Source organism: Oxyura jamaicensis, chromosome 7 (assembly GCF_011077185.1).
Source record: "Oxyura jamaicensis isolate SHBP4307 breed ruddy duck chromosome 7, BPBGC_Ojam_1.0, whole genome shotgun sequence".
Lineage (NCBI taxonomy): Eukaryota > Metazoa > Chordata > Aves > Anseriformes > Anatidae > Oxyura > Oxyura jamaicensis.
Genome location: NC_048899.1, coordinates 30,707,304 through 30,714,578, shown reverse-complemented (window position 1 = coordinate 30,714,578; position 7,275 = coordinate 30,707,304). Strand labels below are relative to the sequence as shown.

Genomic DNA, 7,275 nt, shown 5'->3' with positions numbered 1-7,275 from the left:
TGATAATTGGGCTGGAAGGAACTACCTGACACGCTGAATGACATGAGTTGATGATCCATCTGGGCTGGTCCTCTCTGCCTGATAAACTGATAAATGTTTCCATTGCACACAATAATAGACATTGGAGTTACTGATTACTTTTCAAGCTTTTCTTCTATGTTCTTTTTAGTTGGAAAAATGGGATTTTTCAGGATCTGTTTGAGGACAGATAGGGCAATGGAAAAGGACCCTGAGGAAGGTTTCCCCTCGTGGGAGGAAGATGCAGAAGAGGAAATGAGCAGAGGGAGTGATGCCATTGCTTAGCCTGGTGTTGCTGGAGCCTTGACAGGACACATGGCTGGGATGAAAAGCTGCCCTGGGTGGGGTACGAGCGTGCAGAGGATGGCATCACGCAGCAGTCTGTACCAGGATTGTTTCTGATTTGATCTTCACTGCCCATTTTAACACTTCGGTGGGCACACAGCATCTCCTGGTCTGTCGGATGACCTCCTGAGAGCGGTAGCAATAGCATGGTCATACACCGTATGGGCAAAGATTTCCCTCTTGGTCCTTTGCAGGGCGCTGGAGCCTTGGAGGCGATGTGGCACCACCTCGGCCATTTCCCGGCCCTGGAACAGGATCCCCTGTGCACCAGCAGATGGCAGCGAAGTTCAACAAATGGGTGGCAGTGCCGAGCCCCTGTGCTTTTGCTGCAGGCCGGAGCTGCTGCAGAGAGCTGAGAGCTCCGTGCATATTCACAGCCTGCAAGGTTCATTTCCAGTGCACAGATCACCCGTGGGATGACTTAGGTACATCGAGGTAGCAGAACATGTTAATTCATTCATTGCTGTTCGTAATCCAATTTATACTTGTTATGTTCGTGATGGTTTTGGTCAGAGAAACAGTAGGACATACAGACTGTTATCTTTCCTTTCTTAAATCTGTATTTAAAATCTATGTATATCTGCACAGATGAGGATGAAGCTCAATTGCAAGTGAGTAAAATTTTATTCTTTATTATTATTTATTTAGTATTTTGTGCTACATTTGAGGGAATGAGGATATATCACCAGGGGTTGCTTTAAAACTTCTAGAATGCCATTTTTTTCCACCACGCAAAAGCTGCTTGTAAGGGTTAATAATAACTTGGTTTGAAACCCCAACAACAAAATGATTAAGATAAAAACTTTTTCAGCCCAGCTTCACACTTTCAATTAATCTCACTTCTGGCAGAAGGATGGTAGAAGGGGATGTTTGTTTTCCAGCTTCCAGCAGGCAAACAGTGGAGATGTCAGGAGAAATGTTTGACTGCAACTTTTAAATTTCTTGCCTAAAGTGAAAAAGGGATGGGCAGATACTAGGGATGTCTACATAAAGCCTTTAATGTGTTAGCTCCATAGCGGTATCATGAAAGACCATGCTTGCAGCGTTTGTGCTTTCCAATAAGATGCTAGACCATCATATGCAATATTCATCTCCCTTACTTAGTGCTCAGTGCTTGATCCACCTAGGGAAACCCAACACAACTCTGCCTCCATCACACACCATGGGGATTACACAGCCCTCTATGATTACGCAAGACGCTTGAGGAGAATAGGGCAGTCAAGGCCCAGATCTTCCTTTCAAAACCTGTTTGAGACATTAGAAAGTTTCAGCTGAAGTCCTCAGCTATTGACAGTGCTGAGCTGTACATTAATGCCATGGTAGCTGGAGAGGATCCCTTCTTGTGCCCCTCTTTTGGACCATCAATGCTCTGCAACATGGACCTGGACTCTGTAGCTCTGTTCCTAAGAGAGGAATCAAACCAGTGGGACTGCTTAGAGAAGAGAGGGCTTCAGGGATGCTCAAAGTTTGATTGCCCTTATCGTAGCATGCATAACTACGTATTTTCTTTTCAAGCTCACATTTACACATACCATAGTCTGAATATGCTTTTAATCTTCAAGTTACATTAGAATTTTTGTTAAAAAATATGTGCATAACACCGCAGTAGACAAATTTATAGCAAGCAAGGGCACAAGTTTCAATCACTTGTGAAGCACAGCATTCTTAATCTGTCAATCAGTCCATGCACAAAATGCACGGAGCATCAATTGCTTTTTAGGTTATTTACTGTGACTTATGTATCTGCCAATAAATCTAAAATACAGGTCAAAGAATATGTAGCTCAAGTATATCCATAAATGTAGCAGAAAAGCTTCACTAACTACCTCAGATTGCCAAAGCTGAGGTCATTTCCTTGTTGTGAAAAATACTGAGGTCTATAAATTATTTTTATCACCTCTGGGGCAATGCAAACAGTTTCCCACAGATGCTGAAAGTATGATATGTTTTTTCTTTAATATCAGAACACCACTTTTACACAGCTCTTAAAATATGAGGTCCAAGATTCTGCTTTTGTTTTAAAGCCCCAATTCAGCAACATATTAAAACTGATACTTCAGGTCCTGACATTAAACACGTGCCAAAGTGCTTTGTTGCATAGTCATATTTGCTGAATTGGAGCCTAAAGGCTAAACCCTTTTCTCATGAAACTCAGAATTTACCTTCCAGTTTCTTTCCAGGAAAACAAGGCATTCAAACAAGATATCAATAAACATTTAAAAACATTTAAAAAGTCTTGTCTTTCAGATAACACTCGGTGAACTCTGGAGGTAAACCTTGATGGAGATAAAAGTTGATGAAACATTTTTTTTTCAACAGTTTAACTGGGGTTTATTTAAGGCTTAGTTAGCATTGTTTCCTTGAGGAAAATAAAAATATGTTGAACATGTAAAGAACATAAGCATGAATGGTGAACCTCCTCCAGAGAACTTTGGAGAAAACACCACTGAATTAACTTACAGTACATTTGTTAAACATGAGCAGCTCTAATAATGACATTTCATTTAACAATGCCCTTTGTCTTTTCAGTTCATCAGTTACCTATTTCAGTAATGAACTGCAGTCATACCATTCTGATTTTCTCCTAATGTAAAGGCTGAGATCACTTCAGTTGCAGTGGAGCATGATGCTATTATTCAGTTTGTGGCTTAGGAAAAAAGCTATAGAATATATCACAATTGTAATTGGCCAACAAATATTAAACTCCGTGATTGGTAAGGATACCAATAATTTCATTTAGCTTTTAACAGGAACAAGTAAAATTAAAAAAAAAAAAATGCCCAGTATATCTATTTCATGAGCAGAGCAGTAAGTATTCAGTTGGGAAAAAAAAATGATCCATGCATTAAACGTTATTTTAATTTTTTATCAACAGTCCATGCATAGAACTTAACAGAAACATTTTAAGTTAGGATGAGTAATCTCGGTTGCAAAAATAAAATGGAGTTACCTGCACTGTATAAGGAGGATTTTCTAAGGGACTAGAGGAAGTCAGATTAAGTGGGTAATATCCCACTTTACACTATGTAAACACAAGGCAGATAAAAAATATAGGTCTACTTGATATGATCCATAAGTCTTGTGAGGGGTAATGGGGCCTACTTTTACTCATTTGCCTTCCTCTTTTTTGGGTTTCTTATATTTCAAAAGCTTTTTCATTGCTGTTCCAGCTGCAAGAGAGACATTTTAAGCAGGCTGCCTTTTTCCACTTTCCTATTCACTGTGATCCATTCACAATATTTTCACAGCTCACCAAAAACATTTAATTAGCAAAGACTGATGTTCAGCACCTCATAATCTTTTCCCAACTGAACCAAATCTGCACAATTTACAATAGATCTTTGGGAAGCCTCTTTTTACCATGTGCTGCATCTATAGATCTCTCTCAATTACCCACAGTAAATTTAGGCATTGTACAAGAGCAAATTTTACAGTCCATGAAGAGATGAAGTGAAATCTAGATGAAATTCATTGTGACAGATTCTCAGTTAGTGCCCTGATGTGTCTGTATTACAGAAGATAGACATTCTATTAGCATGGAAGCTCCCATAATGGACTGTGAATCATTTCAGGTAATAGAGATGCCAACTGGAATGACTGAAAAGCACTATTGAATTCCATTAGAGCTCTTTGTTTTTAAATCAGTCATTTCTTTGTGAATATCCAACTATATACTTCTTGACCCTAGCTGGGAGTAATAATTGTGAACTAATATTACAAAACATTAATCTGAGTTACTGTTCAATTAATGTTTCTGTTCAAGGGTTATTTTTATGCTGCAAATGTGAAGGAGACTGGCTTGTATTACAAATATGTATTTGGACTTGAGCTAGCGCAGAATGCAATTTTCAGTTATATTTCTGTCTCTACTGTATTCAGTCTCATCTCATTAGCTGGAAAAAGACTCAGGTATTGGCTTGTCTTTTTCCAAAATCATCCTACCAGAATAAAATAACTATAATCAACAAATCTATACAGATAAACATTTTTATAAGGGATGCCACAAATGGTCTTCTTTCATTTAGGTGCTTGGTTAATTATCAGCAAAATAACTAACACCATTTCCTGTTACCCAAACAGCCCCACCTTATCTATCAATCATGTATGATTTATCAGACTTGATAATTGCTTGGATAATTAACACAGAATTTAGGTTTACTCAGTGTGCTGAAACCTCAGAAATGCCTGCATAATTGCCATTTGTGTAGAAGATGAAGTTATGAATAATTCTTTTTCACATAAATATGAAGGCTGGATTGCAGGCAGCTCATATTTCCTCATCCATTGCTATTAATGCAGATATCATGTCATACAAGTGTATGGCATTGTCACATGCCTTCTGCTAACTGTATGTACATAGTCAAAGTAATTAAAATACATATCTATAAAAATAAGACAAAAATGTCTTCCTTTGTTTGTAAGTGCTGCAAGCTTTTTTCATGAGGAAGTACAGAAGGGAGACTGAAGAAAAATTAGTCTACTCAGTACAGTGGCAACTGGATTTGAATCTCTGTAATATTCTCACATAAATCCTCTGGGAAGACTTTAAAAAGAGTAGGCTCTATATCTTCTGTCTACGATCATCTATTTTCACATCAGAATGAGCAACATTATCCTTATATGCCAGAGTATCTGTGTCTACAGCTTGAAAATGAGGCTCTCCTTAATGTTGTAATGACAGGTGTAAGATTAACTTTGTTAGGTGTCTAGCCACTCATGCAAACTAAATTAAATTAATGGAACAAATTTCTCTCATAATTAAGATAAAAATTCATGTCAGCTGTAACCTTGCTGTACACTAATTATATACAAATGATTTATCATCTGCTTCGCCCAGAATATTAATCCTCAACTCATTGATAACTGCAGCCAGTGTTAAGAGATGAGAGCTGATTAACTATGACAGATCGGGCGACCACAGTACCAAGTGCCTGAACAACCAGTAAAACCAATAATATTCAAATAGCATTTCTTATTTAAAAATGCATTCCCGTGGAAACAGATGCACGTTTAATGAGGGATATGGAGATTATTTCAGTAACGACTGATATTGGAACAGTGGGCAGAACTAATCAATAACAATTAAGCCTGGTTAAGATATGGTTCTATAAAGCAGGTTATACACACATTAGTGAAATACCAGTTTGGGCCACATTACATATAATGTCTTCATGCATTCTCTTACTTATTTTTTTTCCCTACTGCAGAAGGTATTGCATACTTTTCATGTTACACAAACTCCAACAAAAAGAAGATGAAATGATGCTGCCAACAGTCTTTTTAAGGTCCAAATGAGAACTCCAGTGATAATTATGCTCTCAAAAATGGTACCTCTTTATGAAAATGCTGTTCTACAAAAAAAAAAAAAAAAAAAAAAAGAGGGGGATTGGGAGAAAGGAGAAGAATCAAATACTGCATCGTATGGGAAACAGGATAGTCTTTGATCTCCTGGAATATGACATTATTATTTTACTTGAAAAAAAATATTAAAATTAACTTGTGAAACCTTTAAGTAAAAGCTATTAGTCTTTTATTTAATAGCTGACATGTATTTTGGGGAAGATTGTTATTTAATAATGTATCTTTTAATGAATAAAAAAAATGCAAAATTCCAGACATTGAAGATTCACAGGTTTGGGCTTGGATTTTTATTTTATTAATTCTGTCTCCCCAGGACAGCTATTTTATACTAATTGCTCACTGAGACTCCAAGAATCCCTGTCAGAATGAAGGAAAAAAACAGTCTTTTGTACCTAGGCATTAATAAGACACAACCAGCAGGCTGGATGAACTAAGTAATAGTGCTGTAAATGACTTTTTTTTTTTTTTTTTTTTTTTTTTTCTCCTGAAAAGTTGGTGTGTCTGAAGCTGAGTTATGTGTGGAAAGGCAAACTAATTGCTAACATAAAATTGAAGGCAATTATTAAGTTAACACAGAGTGGGAACCTGTTATTCAGACTGGTAAGCTGGGACAAGCCCTGTGGAGCACTGTCAGGTTTGAGGTGTAGGGTATAGGTCTGGTCTTTAGGGATGGAGATGAGAGCTGGAGAGAGGTGACCAGAGCTGTCCCCCTTACCAGTCACTGCAGTCACAACTCCAGCTCTCATATTGACCAGAGAGAAGTTTGTAACTGACAGAAAGGAACAAAGACATTGGCTCCTATCCTATGGCTGCTAGGCCACTGGATGTTGAGGGCCTACCCTTCTTGGTATTCCAACTCTTTGTGTGAAAACACCTATTGGCACTGGAATGGCTCATTTCACATAGGCTACACCTGGATCACATTTAAATGCAAGTTGGAACCTTTTCTTGAGCTCACGTGTTCCTTAGCATCCACTCAGCCCCTGGCTGAACGCAGGTGCTTATGGACGGGTAGCTCTGAGGCTAGGCTTGGAGGAAAATTTTAGCTCCTACTCCTACCTTACTGTCTGTAGCACCACTTCATGCTAGCCTGCTGCAGATCCAGGCCGTGCACAGTTTGTCAGTGCTCTGTAGAGACATTGCAGGCTGATAATCGAGCAGACAAGCCAGTCTCCCTCATAGAAATACTCAGTGCTGCCCACAGCCCAAGTTTGAGCTTCCCAGGGAAAAGAAAGACCAAAAATACCTGAGCTAGGCCACCTCAGCCTGGCAGTCCCAACCCAGGGGCTGCAGGTCAGGGCCCACTTTTTACCTGCCTGTATGGACTCAGCCTCTCAAACAACGTCTGAATCCCCAGCCTAGGAAGGAAATACTCTATTTCATGATAATGGTCCTCCTCAGCCTCCAGTCCCATGAGGGACTTTCTTTTTACATTTGTCTTCTGTTCTTCAAAAGAAATTACAGTTCCGCTTAAATGAAGATAGGAAATAGGAACTTTACGGGAAATGAAAATTCAAACATTACTTTCTCTGCATTTCTAGCAATTTCTGG

General features: G+C 38.6%; 1 long non-coding RNA gene across 1 annotated transcript; it reads left to right on the top strand.

Moving 5' to 3' along the window:
• Positions 1 to 654: 654 nt before the first annotated feature.
• Positions 655 to 5,875, top strand: LOC118169517. The gene is made up of 3 exons (XR_004752174.1): positions 655 to 788; positions 877 to 974; positions 5,571 to 5,875. It is a non-coding gene; the product is annotated as an uncharacterized LOC118169517 (long non-coding RNA).
• Positions 5,876 to 7,275: the final 1,400 nt, after the last annotated feature.